This window comes from Gracilinanus agilis, chromosome 2 (assembly GCF_016433145.1).
Source record: "Gracilinanus agilis isolate LMUSP501 chromosome 2, AgileGrace, whole genome shotgun sequence".
Classification (NCBI taxonomy): domain Eukaryota; kingdom Metazoa; phylum Chordata; class Mammalia; order Didelphimorphia; family Didelphidae; genus Gracilinanus; species Gracilinanus agilis.
This window is the reverse complement of record NC_058131.1, coordinates 62,453,664-62,476,435: the sequence shown is the minus strand read 5'-3', so window position 1 is coordinate 62,476,435 and position 22,772 is coordinate 62,453,664.

Here is a 22,772-nt window from a genome sequence, read left to right as displayed (position 1 = left end):
CTTTCCTCTGTTAATTACTTCCTATTTGTCCTGTATATAACTCACTTTGTATGTGTTTGCATGTTGTCTCTTCTGTTAGACTCCTTGAGGGCAGAAATTGTCTTTTGCCTCTTTTTGAACCCCTAGTTCCTGACACATAATAAGTACTTAATAAATGTTTATTGATTGATGATGACCAGCATTTATGTGACATTTTAGGCTTTGCAAAGCATTGTATGTGTGCTGCCTCATTTGATCCTAACAACCACCCTGTGAGGAAGGAGCAATTATAATCTCCATTTTATAGAAGGGGAAATTTAAGCAACTTGCCCAATTTTATGAAGCTAATAAATGTCTAAGTGGGGACTTAAATTCAGATCTTACTGTCTCCATGTCCTTATCCACTGTGGCACCTCCACGTATCTGCTGCCTTTTCTGCTTTTTTTTTTTTTTCAGTTGCAATGAGCATGCTGCCCCTCCCAGGTTAAACTCACTACCTCTGATCTCAGTACCATTTTGCTAATTCGAACCCTGATTAAAATCGATCACTGCCCTTATCTCCTTGTCCCCACTGACTGAAAGACTGGAGAAATGAGTACCAAACTCCTCCTAATGCCTTCCTTTGAAGAGTGTAAAAGCAGGACTTTGAGACTCACTCCATTCTGAATCTGTTGCCCTGCCTAGTTTTTTCAACTCAGTCAAAACAAGCTACTCCCTGATGTCCATCCTATACCCTTCCTTTCCTGCATTCTTTTGTATGTTCTTTTCCCAGTTGGATTATAAACTCATTGAGGGTAGGAACTGTCTTTATGTTTATTCATTGGGTCCCTAGCACTTAACACAGTGTCTGACATTTGGTTCATGCTAAATAAATGTTTATTAGATTATTGGACTGGATTAATGGATAGATAGATGAAAAAGTCCATTTTTTAAGTTCTTACCATTTGGAAAGCTCTGATAAAATCATATTAGTTTCTGATATTTAAGATTAAAATTCTCTGGAAACTGTATCAATTTATAATTATTTATTAAATAATAAAAAACCAATGGGAGAAAGAAAAGGCCTCTAGCCACATGTAGCCTTAGCAGTTTCCTCCCCATGTCATATTTGGAATGATCCTTCCTAGGATAGTTATGTACTTCCCATCTGGTGGAAACTTTTTATTTAGACGTGGTCACTATGTTGAAAATTCATATAGAGAAAAAAAATCAAGCTGTATAGTCAGGCCTGTTTTATGTAGCTTCTTTAGCCATCTTTGCAATGATCTGATATGAGAAGAAACAAAAAAATCACTTCCCAGTTGTGAGGTGTATACTGGGAGAAAGTTTAGCGCGGAAAGAAGGAGGAGCAAACAACATTTCATAAGCTGAGACATATAATTACCCCCATTTGTTTCTAATGCAGGTAGAAGAGAGAAAAAGGCAAAATATCAGGCCATTTAAGTGGGCTTCAGCCTAAAGTAACCCTATTATGTTCTTAAACCCCCTGTTTATACTCTCAACTTGTAAACAGAACTTAGTATACAGATATAGTGAAAAAGAAAGCAAAAGAAATGCTAGAGCAATTATTAATATTAACTAACATCAGGTATCTTTGTATTTTAGTAGCTCATCCCCAATGTCAAATCTCAGATATCCCATGTAGTTGTTTGAGCTCTAAAACCATCTTTTCTCAGACACACAGGGGATAGGTCTCAACTTTAGTTGATTTGCTTCTTTGGTTTCAGGTTGCTTGTAGAGATGCTTTAAATGTTCCTACTAAAATGTTTTACAAAGTGGGTCTCAATATAAAGTAGTACAATTTACTTCAAATATTATTTCTCCAAGAACTAGTTGAGGTGGTGAAAATCATGCAAAATCTTATATTCTTGATTTTATTAACAATAAAACCATCAGTAACTCACAGTACACTTAAAATTCAGAAAATTTAGATATTTACATGCCCTATTAGGGTAATTTACATTTGATTCACAATATAGCTAATTTCTTGCCTTTTTTTTTTAACTTTCCACTACAATTAATTCCATTTTCTTTAGGAAGGCCAGATGCTATCAGGAATCTAATCCTATATATAAAAACATAATAACTCTTTTGTAGATAGAATTTCTCCACTCCTAAGTTCAATGATTATACAAGTGAATTTACTTACAAGAGGTTGACTTAATTCCAATTGAAACAAGAATTTGGGTGGGTATAGATTCACTTAAACGATTAATTTCCAATTGTACACAGAAAACAGTATATATCAAATGAGTTGTCTGTTATAGAACACATTCAGTTGTTAGCCACATTCAAATAGAGATGATATTACACAAATAGTTAAATTTTGAAAGAATAAGATATTTCAGGGACTTCTTATAATGATTTATATATATGATTTCATATATAATAAACATTAACAGACAGATGGCAAGTTCAAATACCAATTTACTTGGTTGTTTAGGATATGGAATGACTACACATTATCTTACATTTTTTGCATCATGCTTATAGCTTCCATTGGCTGCTGGCTCTGATTAAAGAAATTTGCTATAAAAAGGAAAAAGCAGGGCAGGCCGAGCTAATATAAAAATTACAATACTATCTAAATTAATTTGCTTATTCAGTGCCATACCTATCAAACTACCAAAAACTATTTTATAGAACTAAAAAACATTACAACAAAATTCATCTGGAAGAACAAAAGGTCAAGAATATCAATAGAACTAATAAAAAAAGTGAAGGATGGTGACCTAGCAGTATAAGATATTAAACTATACTGTAAAGCAATAATCATAAAAACAATCTGGTACTCACTAAGAAATAGAACAGTGGATCCATGGAATAGACTGGAGGTAAATGACCTCAGTAATCTAGTGTTGATAAACCCAAAAAGCCCATATTTTGGGATAAGAATTCACTAATTGACAAAAAACTGCTGGAAAATTGGAAAACTATGGAAAAATTAGGTTTAGGTCAATATCTCAAACCCTGTACCAAGATATAGTTAAAATGGGTATATGATTTAAGCATAAAGAGTGATATTATAAGTAAATTAGGGGAATATAGAATAGTTTACCTGTCAGTTCAATGGAGAAGGGAAGAATTTATGACCAAATAAGAGATAGAAACCATTAGAAGATGTAAAATGAATAATTTTGATTAAATTAAATTTAAAAGTTTATGTATAAACAAAACCAATGCAACTGAGATTAGAATGGAAACAACAAAGTGGGGGGAAATTTTTATAACAAATTTCTCTGATAAAGGTCTCATCTCTAAAATATATAAAGAACTAAGTCAAATTTATAAGAATCCAAGTTATTCCTGAGTTGATAAATGGTCAAAGAATATAAACAGGCAGTTTTCAGATGAAGAAATCAAAGCTATCAATAATCATATGAAAAAGTGTTCTAAATTCTTCTTGATTAGGGGAGCAGTCTTCTGAACACCTCTTCTCAGAGGGGTGACCAGAGAAAGCCTCTTTTTTTTAAGAAGGTATAGTCTATAAAGTAATGATCAATTCCATCTATGGTAAAAGCTAAGGTCACTTCCAACAACTTCAAAGTCAACTGAGATATCATACCACCTGGGCACCTTCCAAGATATTGGAAACATGCTCACAGCTCCCCTTGGCAAAGATATCTTGCCAAGCATTTCAGAAGATTTTCTTTGTGACTTTTAATCACAATATGATTACTGATTACTATTCTCAGACACAATTATTCAATTAATTAACAATTGGGGTTATTCCTTATCATTAATTCTACTATAATTACAACTTACTATTAAACTATTGGCCCAATTATATAGAATTCATTCAAACACAAAATGTTAATAAAATAATGAATTTTTCCCAATTAAAACAGCTTAACTGAGTTATCTTTGATAGAAATAAGAATTTTCTTTTTTATATCTTTGGTAGATGTTACTGAATCATTAATAGAAGCTATTGCCAGCACCATTTCCCCAGGGCTTACTCCCAGAATGATGGCTTTACAGGTTGGACTAGAAACAAGACTGGTAGCTCTGGCTCCCTTCAAGTTGGACAAGCAGATGTGTTTTGGGGAAGGTGCTTTTTGGCCCCTGGCCCATATTTACCTTGCCTCCTTAGAGTGTATGAGACATTCAGGGAGAACAAACACCTCTGGTAAGAGGGTCTGCTGAGCCCTTTTCAAGGTTTTCCCCCCAACTTTTGATACCTACTTGTCATCCAACTCTCACCTGTAGCTATAAGAAGCTATACCCCAGTAAAACCAACCTTGGCAGATAACAAAACTAGATTAAGAACAGCAAACAAATTTGAAATCTTTTGGTGACCATGATAAATATGGAAATATGTATTGCATGATAGCACATGTACAATCTACATCAGATTACTTTCTATCTTAAGGAGGGGAGAGTGAGGGAGAGAATTTGGATCACAATAAACACAGTAAAATGTTACTGGAAAATTGTTTTTAAAAACTTAATAATCTAGGAGATATCTATCCAAAGCATATAAAGACTTCTTCCTATTATATAGTACCAGTGATCTATGACAGAAGTTCAAAGGGGAGAATTATGAATGTTTAGTGTCTTTTTCCAGTTTAAAAGTGAATAAAGTCAGAGAACTCATTCTTCCAGCCCATGGCAGTAAAATGTGGTTTTGTATCTAGTTTGCCCTACTGATTAAAAAATAATAGTCTACCTCCATGCCCACCAGTGGCATCTCTTCCCCCAAAGAGTGTGTACACATATCCAGGAGTTGCTCCAATTAAAAGAATGTTGGATCAGAGGGACATAAGTGTTGGGCTTTCTTGTTCTCCCAGCCCTAAGAGCTCAAAGAAGGCAGAGAGAGCATAAAGAGAAAACAACCAAAGCATAGATAGCAGGTGAGGGATTAGGTTCTAATTATCAGGGTCAAACAAACAAATGAACTAAAGACCATCATTGGAATTGGGGTCCTTTCTCAATTTATCTGGGTCTGGAGCCAACCACGGGTGGCTTCCTCTGCTGGACCAAGGTCAATCATGACGACTTTACATGGAAATGATGATCCAAGTTCTCCTCTCAATCAACTTGACAGAATCCGGGAAGGCCTCCACCCAGTGACTTAATGGGACTCTGCAGTCGAAAACAAATCTGTAGCCCAAAGATTTTGGCAGTTCATTAAAGTTCTTCTGCAGGTGTTCAAATAGTCATCCCACTTTTATAGAGTTTCCCATCTTTTCCCTCCTTTTGTCCCAGTTTTCTTCTAAGAGGAGTTAAACAATCAATAAAAATGTCAGCTAGAAATTATACAATAGGCTTCTGCATAAAGACCATGGGCAGACCATTACTGACCAAATTTGCCTTGTATGAGGGCCTCAGTTCCCAAATCAGTATCAGTCCAAGCAGAAATGAGTAATTTATTTTATTGTTAGGGAGTGCTTAGCATTGAGCTTTGCCTATACCATGCATCAAGTACTCTATGAATGTTGGCTACTGTGATCTTCAGTGTTCTTCCATACTCTATACTGTTGTACAAATAGAGAATTCATTAATTAGTTGATTGATTAATTCTATCTGTGAAAACTCTCAAAGGATTTCTGCCTGAAGAATAAGGAGCTATATAGCCTGCCAGTAACTGATGAAATTTCTTAGTTTGTTTTTCATTCCTGAGCCAAAAATCAGTATTCCACCTAAAATCTTAGAGTAGGAGATCCTAACAGCAATGACATAATATTTAGCCCAGCATACTTTAAGCTAACCTTATAATAATAGGTATGAATTCAGACTGGTAAAGCTGTATATGTAGTTCCTAGTATTGTTAGTACAAAATTAATTACATGCTTTATTATAAAGCTTGATAACATCAATAGAGTTAAAGGAATGACTTCTCATGTAATTTGGATTCTATTAGGTTATAAATTCAGTTGGGAGGAAAATTAATATTGAATTGTATTATTTGTTAGTAATATTTCTACAGGAAATATTTTCCCCTCCACCTTCCAAGGGACAGACTAAGGGTCCTCCCAGACCTCAGGATATTGGTCTGGGCTGGGACCAAAAGGTCTTTTGATAAGAACTGAAAAGATGCAAGATATTTGAAGGCAGGGTTGATCAGGTTACAATGAACTTTGACCCATTTGAAAGTAAGGTGGGTCAGCCATATTTTCCTTATTTAGGCAAAGACTCACCTCTCCTATTATGAAGATATAAGGGAGGAGTTCAGGATAAGTCCACCTCCTCATTCATTAGCTATTTACCAATTAGAAATGTATTAGGATGTTCAAGGGAAGGATTAAATAATGAGCTCCCAAATTATATTTATAGACCAAAGTGAAGGATCTTTCTGGACTTTGATCATTGAGAGGATCACTGACTATTAATTTATTGGTTAAAATGCTAGCCTAGTCAATACATTAATATTCTTACCCCAAAACTAATATTTTTAATTGTAACAGTTGTTAAAGAGTTGTCTAAAAAGATGCTATTTTCGTTCAAGATATTTTGTTTATCAGATTTATTTCTTTTATCTATTTATCTGATAAAATGTTTGGGACTGGTTATTTGAACTTTATTATAAGATTGTTTTAGTTCTGCTGGTAGTTTTATAATGACTAAACTTAAGTGCTATGAGATTCAGAGATGGAAGAGATATTTTCACACCTAGATAGAATGGGAAAGTTTATATTGCAAATTAGCTTATATTAAAGAAATAAGTTCCAACTAAATTTGTTTACTAATATTAATTATAAAAATGTGATAGGATGAATAATTTTCTACATAAGATTGTTTGGAAATACATCTAACTAAATTAATATCATTTGCTTAGTACTAGTTTTGTTTCATGCAGTTAAATTCATGCATTTGGGGATAAAATAATACAAATTCTGTAGTTTCTAGGAATCAAAAAGATAGGATTATTTGAAAAGCCTCCAAGACTGGATCAGATCTGTATAAATCCAGAGTTTGGGTTCTGAGGCATATAAAAGATTACATATAAAAGAAAATTACTTAGTCCCAGACTGTATAATATTTTATCTTTCTGGCCTAATCCCTTGAAAGGTCCCCAATCATCTCCAGGGCAAGAGCTCTATACCCTGCATGTTCTTTCTCCCAAAGTTCTGCAGATTCTGAAGTTTGCCAGACTATTTCCACAAGGTCCAATCCATTCACTATCTGTATAATCTTAGAGTCATAAAATTATCAAAAATTATTTTGGTCCAATATTGCTAACAAAACAAATAACTTTGAAGAAATGAATGCTTACAAAAATATAAAATATCCAGATTAATAAAAAGACTATTTAAAGAAATCATTATCAGAAAAAGAAATTGAACTGGTTATAACTGAACTCTCAAAGAACAAAACTCTAGGAGTAGATAGACTTACAAATAAATTCTATCATTCAAGAACAATGAATTTCAATAGCATACAATTCAATAATACATAAAACATTTGCAATAATAATAATAAAAAAGAGTTCTTCCATCTTATTTCTATGATATAAATTATATTATATATACTGTGTAAAGGAAATTTCCATCCCCTCCCCCTTCTGGATTGTCAACCTACTTCCCACATCCCATTTTGCCATGCCTGTGTTGAGTGACATGGGGGCAAGGAGAATAAAGGTGTGCTGCTCTCTCTATTCCCTTGGATGGCAGGCAATGGAGGACCATGGCTCAGAGAGACAGTCATGTGGACCAACCATGTGGTCATGGAATTAGGTGAGAAAATAGACTTTAAACCTATACATATCCGCTTTCTTTATTTAAAGTGATTATTAATTAACTCTATGGAAAATAAGAATCTGGAGTAATTAATTTAAATCTAATATATGACAACCACCTAAAATCAAAAAAATAATTTTTTAAAGAAAGCCTTTAAGAATAGAATAGGGAATAGATGAATTTTGCAAAGCTGCCTTTTGTGGGATTTTTTGCAGCTGCCCTGCTTCCCAAAACCACTGCCTTGCTTCTGCTGATAAGCTGCTGCTGCTGCCCATCACTCCAGCTGCTTCCTTTGTACCTACTGCCAGGAGTCCTTCCTGGCCACTTCTCTGAGGAATTGTGGTAAGATCCCCTACCCCTTTAGCTCAGATAAGGGTTCTTATGGGGAAAACCAAGGGAGTTAACCTAAATATTATATGTGGGTTCAGAAGGGTGAGTAGGAGACAGGAATGGACAATAGGTGGGGACTTAACAAGTTAGGGAAATTGGGTTTAGCTGTTAAGGGAAATGACTGTTGACAGAAGTGACAGTTAGACCTTAACTGTCACCCTGCTCCAACTAGACAAGGGATAAACTCAGAGTATAATAAATACACCCTATAGGAACTTTAAAGTACAAAGAAAACACACAGGGAAATGGTTTAATTGTTTTTTGAGAGGATAGGAGAGGGGGTGAGGTGAAACTATGTCTAACTGCCCAGGACTGGAGTCAAAAGGGAAAGTTCTTTGGCCAAGCTGGCTTCTGCCAAGTTGACAGCTTGGCTAAGGACCTGAGGAAGAGGGCTTGGGTTTGGGTTCTCACAACAGATCCAGAGATGTCTTCAGGATACCAGGAACCAACTCCTCCTCAGCGGATGATCCAAAAGTAACCAGGTAGGGAAAGATGCCTGCAAACCGCCCACTAGAACACAGGCCTCTTCCCTACTCAGAGCTGACTTGCAGGATGATATCTTCAGCCTTACAACCTCAACCACTCCCCAAGATCCCAGGTCAAATAGGGACTGCTGATTGCACTTCTGCTCCAAACCCCTCACAAAACAGCAATGTCTGTTGCTTAGCTCTCTCCTCCCTACCCCCTGCATTCTATTCAGAATGTCCATGACTTTCAGCACAGGCTTTCCCTTATATGCATGCAAAAATCTGCCTTTATACTTTTAAAGCCTATACCTATTACAGGGGGCGGTATTGGAGAAAGGGGTAGACTAGGCCTCCTGCCATGATGTTTGCACAGGATGCACCTAGGCTGCAGCCACTCTAACAATCCACGTGGGACTCAAGAGGCTTGGGAATCCAGCAGGAACTTTGTTCGCCCTACGGTACCCTGGCTCCCTGCTTTGTGGTGCACCCCTTCCTGTCGTGCAGAACTACAGACTTTCAGCTTAGAGCTGAGTCTGGACCCTGACCCGGATTCCCCCCTACACAGCACAGACAGCCAACTAAGGGAAAGAACTCTTCCCAACCTCTTACAAAGAAGTTTTTTTCTCCCAAAACTTTCTTAAAGGCTTTTCCTGCCCTCCATTCAAATGAGTCTAAAGACCAGCCACTATAGGAAATAGAATAAAACCAGTAAAGTGCCCAAGGGTTCTCCATTGCATAAGATACTATGTAGTTGGAACCAATAAGAGTTTCCTATGGGGTTTGGATTACAAAGAAGGAAATTTAAAAATTTTGCAAAGCCTGGACTAAGTCCTTTAGCTGGCCAAAGTATGGTTCCTTTGAACTCAAGGTTTTGAAAGATTTGAAACTGGCCATTAATAACAAGGATTCCAAAGAATATAAATACTGGCTTCAGTGGACACATCATTTTGATAAATCAGCCATGCCCAGTCCTTCATTGCCCTCCAGCAAGGAGGCAATTCTCTGGATCCAGACCATTCTGACTTAATTCCTTCAATTCCTCCTCCTAACCCTTTGATTAGATCTAGTAAGAAAAACACCCAATCATCCTCCCACCTGGACTGGGAGGAAGATTTTTGTCCTGCTGACCGAAACCAGGACTTTACCCATTTGGTCCCTCCCCCTATCAAACCCCACTACTCTCACCTAGTACAGCTGCTCCCTCCCCACTATCCAGTTCCCACCCACTTTCCCTACCCCTACTCCCTTCCATCTCCCAACCATCCTTCTTCTCCTCTCTGCTATTTTTCTTTATCCTCCTTTCCTTGACCAAACCCACCCAGGCTACCATGTCTCCTCCTCTCCTCCCTGCCCTTGCCCCCATTCAGTCCTTTCTCACCATGACTGTGTCTCCTCCTCTCTTCCCCTCTCTCCCCCTCAACCTTACCCCCTCTCCTTTCATCCCACCTCCCCAATTCCTGACCAGCCCCTCCCTCCCTACTCACCCACTCCTCCCCCTTCTCCCACCTGCTTCACTACAGCCCAAACAACAAGTCAGGCAGCAGTAATCACAGACAAAGCATTTACTGCACATATAATCCTACAGATGTTAAGGATTTGCTCCACACCGTATTAATAGAAAGGGAAAGAAATAAGATTATTTCTCTTGTTAATCAGGCCCAGGATGAGGGAGCAATTTGTTGGCCTTTTTTACCTTTGTTAATTGTCACATAGATGATGATGAATAGACTCCATCAAAATGGTTACAACCTACATCAGTGACCTTTGAAGAATTTAATGAGCTAAAAATCTCAATTGATTTTAATGCATCTTTAGAAGTGATTTTCAGATATCTAGGAGTGCTACTACCTCTGACTGATCATTTGCCTACCTTTGACTTACGTGAAACAAGAGGTAAGTAGTAGTAAGTACATGAGTGACAAAGTGAAATGCAACAGCACTAGTGTATTCCCCACCTCCATGTTTATAAAAATGCAATGGATGGGACATCAGAAGTGATTTTCAGTCTTGTTTTCCCCACCTCCACACTGCAATGGATGGGACATATAAATACATACCTTTTACAGCTGTTACAATCTCATTCTGGAGGAGGAGGATTTCCCATGGGGCTTGGTGACCCCTGGACGGTTTTATATTTGTAACTCTTTAGCTTACTCTACCCTTCCACCAGGATGATAATCTAGTTTCTTGATGGTATTCTAGACCCAAAAGGTCTTCATCAGCAGTACAGAGGTTTTTCTGGGCTCTCCTGCTAAATTTTGAAATGATGGCAATAATAGACTCTGTAGAAATATCTCCGCTGAGGTTGAAAGATTGGCTAGATCTGGAGAACTTGTGCCAAATATCCATGAGCTTCAAAGACTTTTAAATGAATCATAGCAAGTGACTATAGAGACTCATGTGAATCCTAATTATAGCTGTTTGCTTATAGTTGTCATCAAATAGGCTCTTATGATTTGGGGGATTTGGGTACTTCTTAGAATCTACATCAGTTGTTGTACTACTGTTTTTAAAAAGCTTTTACCTGGTGAAAAAAAATCATGTATACTCACACTGTGGATCATGGCCAAGTTAAAAAGGATATAGATCTCACTTTTGAGTGAGAAACATTTGTGTTATGCCTTTGCTTGGCTGTGAAATATTGGGATTTATTATTGATGTTGTTGAGGAGGATGCTGCAGTAAAATACTTTGTTGATGTTCACAAAAGTATCTTTCAGTTCTCCCCTCAGAAGGAAAATTAGGAGTGACTTCCCTTCACCAGGCCAGTATGTAACTTACTTGGAGATTATCTATTTATAAAAAATCTATTTATTTATATTTAACATATATAAGTATAAAAATTAGTAACAAGAAAGCCTTAACACTAAATGGAAACTATCTCCACCCACTTTCTACATTTGTCTCACAACAAACTCTTCTTTGTCTTCCAGCTACTCTGAAACTGCCTAGCACTTACTAAAAAACCCCAAAACGCTATCTGACTACAATCTAACTATAATCCTTATTAAAAGTAACTTCATATTAGTAAAGATGTCTCCAAGTAAAAACCAAGTCAGGCAGCCTAATATGTCAGAGGCTGGCTGACCAAAGTGTAAAACTAAGATGGCCCAGAGTCCAGGCAAACAGCCTTTGATCTTTCTTCTCTCAAAACCGTTCTTCACCAAAGCAGATATGACAACTTCTTTCCCCAAGATGAATTCTCATGGTAAAGAAGGTAAGAAAACCTCTTCAGATGGTTTAGAGTTCTCTCTCCTCTATATACAGCAAAGAGAATAAAGTCTGAGTTGTCCATCTTCACCAGCAGCCGGAGAGAAAGTCTGTCTAAAGCCAGTGAGTGTCAGTAATACTTCCAGCTCAGTCACCAACTCTCAGAATTTTATCTGCTTCTTACCTTCCAAGTTCTGATCTCACACACAGCACTCTGCCTTGCCTGAAATCTCAGAGACCCTTTTCTCAAAGTTCTTATCAATACCTAATCAATATATTTCCTAATTCCTTGTTGACACATTGTCACATAGAATATGAACTATGAATTCCTGATTTATTATTATTATTATTATTAGTTATTTACAATAGATGATTTGGTTTTTTCTCTCCTTATTTTTTTGTAATTGAAGTACATGAAATCAGTGTTAATGTTTTTGATTTTGAAGGATAAGTTTACAATGTCTATTAGTCCTCATATCAATGCATACCCAAAAGCTTTTAGACTATAGAAACCAGACATAATTGTGTCTGATTTCAGAAGAAGGGATCACAAAAGAGCCACTGCACAGTGCCAAAAAGCACAAGATCAAGGAGACCACCAAACCTTGTGGGACTGATGAGGACAGAGCAAAGATGGAGGACTTGTTTTGAGATTCAAGGAAGCAGCTGCTTGACAACTTCAGATGCAGGACTTCCTCGTGCCAGATTTCCTATAAGTACCTTAGTTTGGCTTTCATTTTGGCTCCCCTATTCCTGAGATTGAAGATAAAATCAGACTAGGGGATCATACTTCCCTCTCACCTCAAAATCTAGTCCCTTCTCTTTATAATATGGCAATTTTCTATAATCCTGGATGCTGATGGGTAAATGCTATATTGCTCCAATTGTTCTGAAGGCTTGTAGGACATAAAATAGGGCCTTGCTAGTGATTCAAGGACCTGTTACAGGTCTATTCTTTTTTACTCATAATTTTATATACTTAATATTTTGATATTTTATTTTTTATCCAGAATCTAATTTTTGCTCTCTTGTTTGGTTTTTTGTGGTTGTTTTTTTTTGGGGGGGGGGGGGTACAGCATTGGTTTACTTTTGACAGTTGATTCATATACCCCATAACTCAGCCATGTCTCCCCAAGTGATTCTGGTGTTGGCCAAAATCTTTTGGAGAAATTTTAGGAAAAGAAATTTGCCAACACCCCAAATCAAGAAAGCAGATCTTTTGGAGAAGGTGAAATAAGGAAGCCTACAGAAACCACACACTGCATTAAAAGATCCAGAGTAAACTTTGGGTTATAATGAACTGAACTGAATGAGGTTGAACCTATCATTTATTCAGAATGTAAACTCTTATGCCAAAGGGGAATCCCCCTAATTGGTGTCTTGTCAATGCACCTGTCAATCATTTTTTTTTTGTTTTCTTTCTCTTTACTTTCCCTCTTAGCCCCAAATTGTTGTAATTTCCCCTTTTTAAATTGAAATATGCTATGTACCTCTAACCAGAGAATCTTTAGAGGTATAAGCTGGTTATGTGAAATGATTCATTGGAGTGATGAGGCATGTAAATCTCCCAAACCTCTCAATTGGGGAGATTTCAACATGTTTGTCTCCCAAAAGAATCACAGGGGGGATTGTGTAAAGGGAATTTCCATCCCCTCCCCCTCCTGGATTGTCAATATACTTCCCACATCCCATTTTGCATGCCTGTGTTGAATGACATGGGGGCAGGGGGAATATAGGTGTGTTGTGGGCCATGCCTACTCTCTCTGTTCCCTTGGATGGCAGCAGTGGAGGACCATGGCTGAGAGAGACATTCATGTGGACCAACCACATGGAGAGGGAATTAGGTTAGAAAACAGACTTTAAACCTATACCTATCTGCTTTCTTTAAACCTATACCTATCTGCTTTCTTTATTTCAAGTGATTATTAATAAACTCTATGGAAAATAAGAACCTGGAGTTACTAATTTAAATCTAACAATACCTAACCAGGGGAAAACTATGGGGGAAAAAACTATGGACCAATATCCCAAATATCCTAATATTCCACAGATGCCAAAACTTTAAATAAAATGTCAGCAAACAGGCAACAACATATCAGATAATTTCTATTCAATAAGTAGACTGGCTTTATGCCAGTGTGAAGATGGGATTAACTCTCCCCTGCCCATTTTTACATTTCATCACCAGAAGCATATACACCCCACTTATCTTTAAGTATGGGGAAGTCTTTGGCCCATGTGTGTGATAGTGGGTGATGAATCAGAATTGACTGACTGCCCCCTGGGCAGTCCTAAGCAAAACTACAGCTGGTCCACATAAAGTGGAAGGAAGGCATAGGAAGTGAAGAAAGGAATGGTCTTTAAAAGTAGCAAGGACTTCCTGTGACCAGGTCTTTCATCTTCAAACTTGGCCCTGGAGGAGCTCTGTCTGGGGACCCAATACTGCTCTTGGATTTTCCCTTGGAACTACCATGTGGGTGAGTGAAAAAAGGTTGACTCCCTTTCCTGACTTTTCTGGAAGTACTAGCCTCCAGAGAGGCCCCTCTTCTTGGAGGAGACCTCGTAGCTAAAACCTTTGTTTAATTTACCTCTGTGCCCCCTTTGCTGGGGCCTCTGAAGTCCTTCCTGGTTCGGAATGGGCCAGATTATCTACTCTCTCTCTCTGATTTCCTTACTTTCATTCTTTCTCCTTTTGTAAATAAAACTACCATAAAAAGTCATTTTGACTTGAGTAATAATTTAGGCAACCACATTTTTATATATTTAGTCCAAACTCTAATTTTTAACCCTTACACCAGGAACACAAACTAATAAGCTACACTAATAATATCAATTTTTAAAACATATGACTATATCCATAGATGATGAAAAGGATTCTGACAAAATCCAATTCCCAATTCTATAAAAACTCTAGAAATCATAAGAATAAATTTTGGTTTTCCTTAATATGTATTTTGTCAAAGGCTTTTTCTGCATTTATTGAGATGATCAAGTGATTTCTGGTGGTTTGATATTGGTATGGCCAAATATGTGGATGATTTTCCTAATATTAAACCATCCTTGCATTCCTGATATAAATCCTACCTGGTCATAGTGAATAATCCTTGTTATAACTTGCTGTAGTCTTTTTGCTAGCATTTTACTTAAGATTTTTGCATCTATGTTCATTAAGGAAATTGGTCTGTAGTTTTCTTTCTCTGCTTTTGTTCTACCTGGTTTTGAAATCAGTACCATATTTGTGTCATAAAAAGAATTTGGTAAGACTCCTTCTTTGCTTATTTAATAATTTGTATAGTATTAGGATTTGTTGTTCTTTAGGTTTTTCTTAATATAAAAAATAATATTTATCTAGATTTAAGAATAAACTTTTTAGGCAACAGAGAAAATTTAAAGGCCTTTCCAGTAAGATTAGGGGTAAAGAGGGCAGTTAGGTGGTTCAGTGGATAGAGAGCCAGGCCTGGAAATGGGAGGTCCTGGGTTTAAATATGGGTTTCGATACTTCCCAGGTATGTGACCCCAAGAAAGACACTTAACATTATTTGCCTAGCCAGTTCCCTTCTTTCTTAGAGCTGTTGCTCTAAGTAAATATTTTAAAAATAAAATAATAAAAATATTAGAGGTAAAGCAAAGCTGCCTATTATCAACTCTACTATTTGGCAATAAGATGAGGGAAAACAAAGAGATGAGCATGGGTAAATAGAAAAAAATATATTGCTTTCTTGTGAAAGAAATATTGTACTTAGAGAATACTAGAGTAAACAAAAAGCTATTGGCACAATTAATAACTTAAGTAAAGTTGCAAGACAAAAAACAAATCTGCATAAACCATTAGCATTCCTGTACCAGCAGAAAGACCTAGAGAGAAAAATTCCATTCAAAATAATTACAAAAGCTATACAATATTTGGGAGAGTGTCTAATAAGATTGTGGGCAGCAAAGTGGTGTGTTGGATAGAGTGCCAGACCTGGAGTCAGACAGACCTAAGTTCCAGTCTGGCCTCAGACACTTCCTAGCTATATGACCCTAAGTATGTCACTTAACCCCAATTGCCTAGCCCTTACCATTCTTCTGCCTTAGAACCAATAAATAATATTGCTAAGATGGAAGTTAAGGGTTTAAAAAAAACCTGCTGGGGAAACTGAATAATAGTCTGGTAGAAATTAGAGTTAAAAAACACTTCACTACCTAAAACCAAATGGATAATGACCTAGATATAAAAGGTCACATAATACAAATATTAGAGGAGCAAGGAAGAAATTATTTTTCCAATTTATAGATGGGGGAAACATTCATGACCAAACAAAGGAAAGAGAGGATGACAGAATGAAAATTTTGATTGCATAAAACTGAAAGTTTTTCACAAAAGCAATTCAATTAAAATTAGAAGGGAAACAGGTAACTATGTGGGGGAAAGGCCATTGGCAGTCTGCAATGACCAATAGTCAGTTAGAGATACCTCCTGATGGTCCGTGATTTATCTTTCCTTCAATAGGAAAAACTCATGAAATCTACCTTTGTGTCATGCATAAAATCAACAGCACTAATTTAATCTGATAATCTCCAAATAGTTATTTGTTTGAACACTTTATGAGTTATAATTTTCCAGATTCTAAAATATTTTTGTAAAAGTAGGTCCTTCTCCCTTATGTCTGATGTCTTTGGAATACAGACCCAATAATGGTATTGCTGGGTCAAAGGGCAAAGAGAAAAAAAGTACATGCAGTTGAACTGAGAGATCACAGTGCCTTGCAATCTCAGCCATTTTTCTGTCCCCAAACAGATCTTCTTAGCACAGTACATTCCTTGGAGGGTCAGTTCTCTATTTAATCCTCCTAAAAATGTGACTGTCTGACAGTGACATACAGATTTTATCTTGGAAATTGCTTTTTTCACAAGTAGATCCTATCAATTTGGGTTGCTTTTTCAGCAATCAAGTTGTTCATATACATTATATTTATAAATCTAACCTCAATGATGTTATCATGGAGATTTTTTTTAACTTTTACAAATTTTTTCCAATTACGTGTAGAAACAATTTTTGACAATTGTTTTCTGACATTTTGCAATTCAGTTTCTCTCCCTCTTTCCTCCTGCCCCCTCCAGGTGGTAAATAGTCTAATATATGTTATACCAGAGTTTTCATGCAATACATATTTCCATATTGCTTATGCCATAACAGAAGACACATCACACATACAATAAAGTACTCATGAAGGAAAAGAAGTAAAAAATGGTGGTCTTTGATCTGTAATCAGATTCCAATGATTCTTTCTTTCGCTATGATAGCACTTTTCGTAATGAGTTCCTTGGGGTTATCTTGGAATTATGTTTTGCTGATAATAGTTTGGTCCTTCACAATTGATCATCATACAATATTTCTGTTACTATATACATTGTTCTCTTGCTTCTGCTCACTTTGCTTTTCATAAGTTTATATAAGCCTCTCCAGTTTTTTCTGAACTCATCCTGTTCATCATTTTTTTCTTTTTTTTTTTTTTAAACTCTTATCTTCCATCTTGGAGTCAATACTGTGTATTGGCTCCAAAGCAGAAGAGTGGTAAGGGTAGGCAATGGGGGGGTCAAGTGACTTGCCCAGGGTCACACAACTGGGAAGTGTCTGAAGCCAAATTTGAACCCAGGACCTCCCATCTCTAGGCCTGGCTCTCAATCCACTGAGCTACCCATTATGGGGAAAACCAGGGAAGTTGACTTAAATATTACTTGTGGGCTCTGTGGGGTGGATAGGAGACAGGAAGGGACAAGACTTTTCAAGCCAGCGAACTAGGTTTAACTATAAGGGAATGACCATCGACTGAAATGGCAGTCAAACCAGACTAACTGTCACTCTGCCCCACCCAGCCTGGAATAACCCCAGATTAATACATACACACAATGAGGACTTTTAAGTACTAAAAACACACAGGGAATCAGTTTAATTATATGAGAGGATTAGAAAGGGGGTTAGGTAAAACTATGACTAACAACCCAGGACTGGAGTCAAAAGGGGTAAGATCCCTAGCCAACCTGGCCTCTGCCAGGTTTTGACAGCTTGGCTAAGGGCCTGAGGAAGAGGGCTGTCTCACAACTATTCCAGAAATGTTTTCAGGATGCCAAGAACCAACTCCTCCACAGCTGATGATCCAAAGTAACCAGGTAGGAAGAGAAGTCTGCAAGCTGTCCACCAGATCACAAGCCACTTCCCTACTCAGTGTTAACTTGCAGGATTGAGGTCTTCTGCCTTTTCAGCCTTCACCACTCTCCAAGATCCCAGGGAATCAGGGTACAACTCCACTAGCTCTGAGGTCTCCCAGGGTCAGTTACAGCTTGTCCCAACCACCATGGAGTCCATCTCAGAGAGAGAGACACACACTTCCTGATTCCCCATTCCATTTGGAATTCTCCAGCCCTTCCTGTTAGGTCTCCTAAATGATAACTAAGTAATCCTCCTCACAACACCCAACTGCCCCCCTGTTCATCATTTCTAATGGTGCAATGGTATTCCATTACAACCATATACCACAACTTGTTTAGCCATTCCCCAATTAATGGGACACCTCCTAAATTTCCAATTTTTGCCACTACAAAAAGAGCTGCTAAAAATATTTTTGTAAAAGTAGGTCCTTCTGATGTCTTTGGAATACAGACCCAATAATGGTATTGCTGGGTCAAAGGGCATGCATAGTTTTATAGCCTTTTGAGCATGGTTCTATGTAGCTCTCCAGAATGGTTGTATCAGTTCACAGTTCCACCAACAGTGTATTAGTGTCCCACTTTTCCCATATCCCCACCAACATTTATCATTTTCCTCTTTGGTCATATTAGTCAATCTGATAGATTCAAAGTGGTATCTCAGAGTTGGTTTTAGATTTTTCTAATCACTTTATCACAGAGATTTGGTGGAACAAAAGGCATTCCTTTATCATGTAGGTATTATCCAGTTTCCCACTTTCCACACTTTTTTACCTTGAATAGAATCTCTTTCCATCAAGATGTCACAGAACTGAGATACAGAGAAATGATGCAACCAAAAAGGAAGAAAAGGAAAACTTGGAGGCTTTCTAGTACTTTTTAATCCTCAGCTCAGTCATTAAGGAAAAGGGAAAAGCAGACAAAGCTGTAACCTTGTAGTATAATGGAGTAGCAGGAAGGCAGGGAAAAATACAATCAAGTGAGACCACAGTTGGTCAGTCTATGAAAATTCAGTCCATAGCACCTGTCTTTCCTTTACTTCCCAGAAGCACAGCACAAAGAAAAACCTAGCTCTATTTTCTCCATTTGACTATTTCCATGCTGATTTCTTCTTTGATTAATGAGAGAAAGAAGTAAAGCAAAAGAGGTTCAATCTACTGTCTACTGTCATCATGGCCTGCAAGTGGAACTTGGTTCCTTTGAGTGATTTTTTTGAGTTTTTGTATTTCTGCTATTTGAAGCTACTTTCAGGAAATATGGCCACTTAAAGTTGTTTTATTCCAAACTCATAAATTTGTTGCTTGGAATTAAGTGGGTACACCATGCCAAAAGGTAGAGGCAGCTAGGTGGCATAGTAGATAGAGTGATGGACCTTGAGTCAGGAAGACCTGAGTTCAAATCCAGAATCACACACCTCGTAAATATCTGAGGTTGGGTTAGAACTCAGATCTTCTTGACTCTAGGACCAACACTCTATCCATTGTGCCACCCAATTAGGGAATGTTATACATTCCCTAAGTCAGATGGCTGTTTGGAAAAAAGGACTCTGAACACAACCTCAAATAGAGGAATTAAAAACAAAGATAATCTGGGAGAAGGGATACCTTGGAAGAAGAAAGCACAATTTAAGGCATGATTTCAGACAGTAGTCTGTCCCAAAAAAATCAAGGCATTTTAATGGACCCACCCTCCCCATAGCCAACACGCAATTCCACTGAGTTTTACACATATCATTGATCAAGACCTATTTCCATATTTTTGTTAGTTGCACTGGGGTGATCACTTAGAGTCTACATCCCCAAGTCATATCCCTATCAACCCATGTGTTCGAGCAATTGTTTTTCTGCTCCCACAGTTCTTTCTCTGGATGTGGACAGTGTTCTTTCTCATAAGTCCCTCAGAATTGTCCTGGATCATTGCATTGCTGCTAGTACAGAAGTCCATTACATTCGACTATACCACAGTGTATCAGTCTCTGTATATAACTTTCTCCTGGTTCTGCTCCTTTCACTCTGCATCACTTCCTGGAGGTCTTTCCAGTTCACATGGAATTCTTCCAGTTTGTTATTCCTTTGAGCACAATAGTATTCCATCACAAACAGATACCACAATTTGTTCAGCCATTCCCCAATTGAAGGGCATACCCTCATTTTCCAATTTTTTTTGCCACCACAAAGAGCACAGCTATAAATATTTTTGTACAAGTCTTTTTCCCTATGATCTCTTTGGAGTATAAACCCAGCAGTGGTATGGCTGGATCAAAGGGCAGACAGTCTTTTAAAGCCCTTTGGGCATAGTTCCAAATTGCCATCCAGAATGGTTGGATAAATTCACAACACCAGCAATGCATTAATGTCCCAATTTTGCCACATCCCCTCCAACATTTATTACTTTGCTTTGCTGTCATGTTAGCTAATCTCTAGCTCTGTGATTCTGAGCAAGTCACTTAATCCAACTGGCCTGGCCCTTACCATTCTTCTCCCTTGGAACCAATACTTAGTATTAATTCTAAAACAGAAATAAAGGATTTTGTTCTTTTAAAAGAAGCAAAAAACAATACAATTTACAATTTTACTCAAAAGGTCATTAAATTATGCATACCCTTTGACCCAGCAGTACTACCATTAGGGATATTCCCCAATGAAATAAAAAAAAAGAGGGAAAGGATCCATATGTACAAATTTGTTTATAACTGTTTTTTGTGGTCTCAAAGAATTTGAAACTAATGAGGTATGCATCATTTGGGGAATGGCTAAACAAATTATGGCAAGTGAATTTAGTAGATATATTATTGAATCATAAGAAATCATGAAAGGAATTATCAAACTACAGCAGAATGATGTGAGGAGAACCAGAACAATTTGTTAAATAATAAAAACCTTATAAGAAAAAACAACTTTGATAGACTTCAGAACTCTGATTCACAATGCAATGAAAGAGCATATTCCAAGGCCCAATGATGAAGCATGTTACCAGCTTTCTGGCAAGGAAGGGAGAGACTCAAGATGCAGAATAAGAAACATATTTTTGGAAATGGACAATGGGTAGATTTATTTTGCTTGATTAAGCATATTTATTTATTAAAACATAAATGTTTTGGTTTTCATTTTCCCACGCAATTTTTTTGTGGGGGGAAGAATTGAAAGAGAGGAGGAGTCCACCAGTGGCATTGTCCACATGCAAAAAAAAAAAAAAAAAAAAAAGGTCATTGAAGTCTTTTAGAAATATACATCAACAAACAGAAGGAAGTTTAAAAGGAAACACAATAAGTTGAACAGCTTTAAAATAACATTTGTGATATATACACATAAAAGCTATCTGAACCTGAGATTCACGATTTCATGTATAATCTAAAAAGGCAGAGGGATTTGATGTCCATGAGAGCTAAAGGGTGGGAGCTGTAAAGGGAGGAGGATATATGAGACCCCCTAGAGCCTACAGGAGCATACATAAGAGATTGGATACAGGAATCCCTGAAAAACCTGTAAAAATTCATATACCAGGACAAGTAGGTGGCTCATTGGTGATAGGAGAGATGGTATAGTTAGAAGTTCCTTTTCAGGGGAAGCTAGGTGGACAAAGAGCCAGGCTTGGAGATGAGAGGTTCTGGGTTCAAATTTGGAATCAGATACTTCCTAATTGTGTGACTCTGGGCAAATCACTTAACCCCAATTGCCTACCTAGCCAATACCATTCTTCTGCCTTGCAACTTATACTTAGTATTAATTCTAAGACAGAAGGTATGAGTTAATTTTTTTTTAATTCATAGAAGTGGAAAAAGTGAAATCAAAAAATTTATCCCAAATGGTTGAACAAATTGTGGTACATGTTGGTGATGTAATACTATTGTACTTATAAGAAATGATAAGCAAGATGATTTCAGAAAAAGCTGGAAAGATCTGCATGAAGTGATGCAGAGCAAAATAAGCAGAAATGGGAGAACATTGTATATAGTAACAGCAATATTGGATGATAATCATCTGTGAAAACTTGGCTACTCTCAACAATGCAGGGGTCTGGGGCAACCCTGAAGGACTTATGATGGGGAATGTTCTCCACCTCCAGAGAAAGAACTGCTGGAGTCATCTTTCACAGCAATGTGGTGTAGCAAGGTGTTGTGGGCTACATATTAGTGTGCCTGATACCTCTCCTTTAATCTTTGATAATAGTTTCAAGGGCATTCTCATTGGGTAGCCGAAACTTGCATGTGTAGGTCTAATTAAAATTAACAATAAGGCTAGGACCAAACCTTTTGTTTATGGATCTATATTATAGATCATCTAAGCATTTTCAGTGCCTTGCTTTTAATAAGCTTCATTAACTTAATTAATATAATAATATTTTACAAAAAAATTTAATGTATGTACTATGTCAGTATTGGTTGAAAACATTTTTTCCAAGAAAAAATTTTCAAAAAAAAGCAAAAAAAAAATCTACTGACATAGTATATTTTTTGTAAAGTATAAATTTTAATGAAAATTCCTATTTATGCATATTTTGAATTTTACATATGTCGCATATGTCATATATTTTGATTACACACTTATTCGATTAATAATATTAGTATCTATTTATACCTATTTATGTTTATATTTAGTTATATAAATTTTAACTCTTGTCCCTAATATATGCTTAAGATCATGTCTTCCAGTTTGGGGGTTTGACAGAAATAAAGATAAGATTTTATTGTTAAGGGGGTAGGAGGTTTAGTGAATATATACCTTAAATATATGTTTGCTAATATTAAATAGTATTAAATATTATAAATCATAAATTACTATTAAATATTGCACATTATTAAATATTATTTGTCATTTAAATTTTTTTCATTATTTTAATTCTGTGCATGCTCTCGTCAC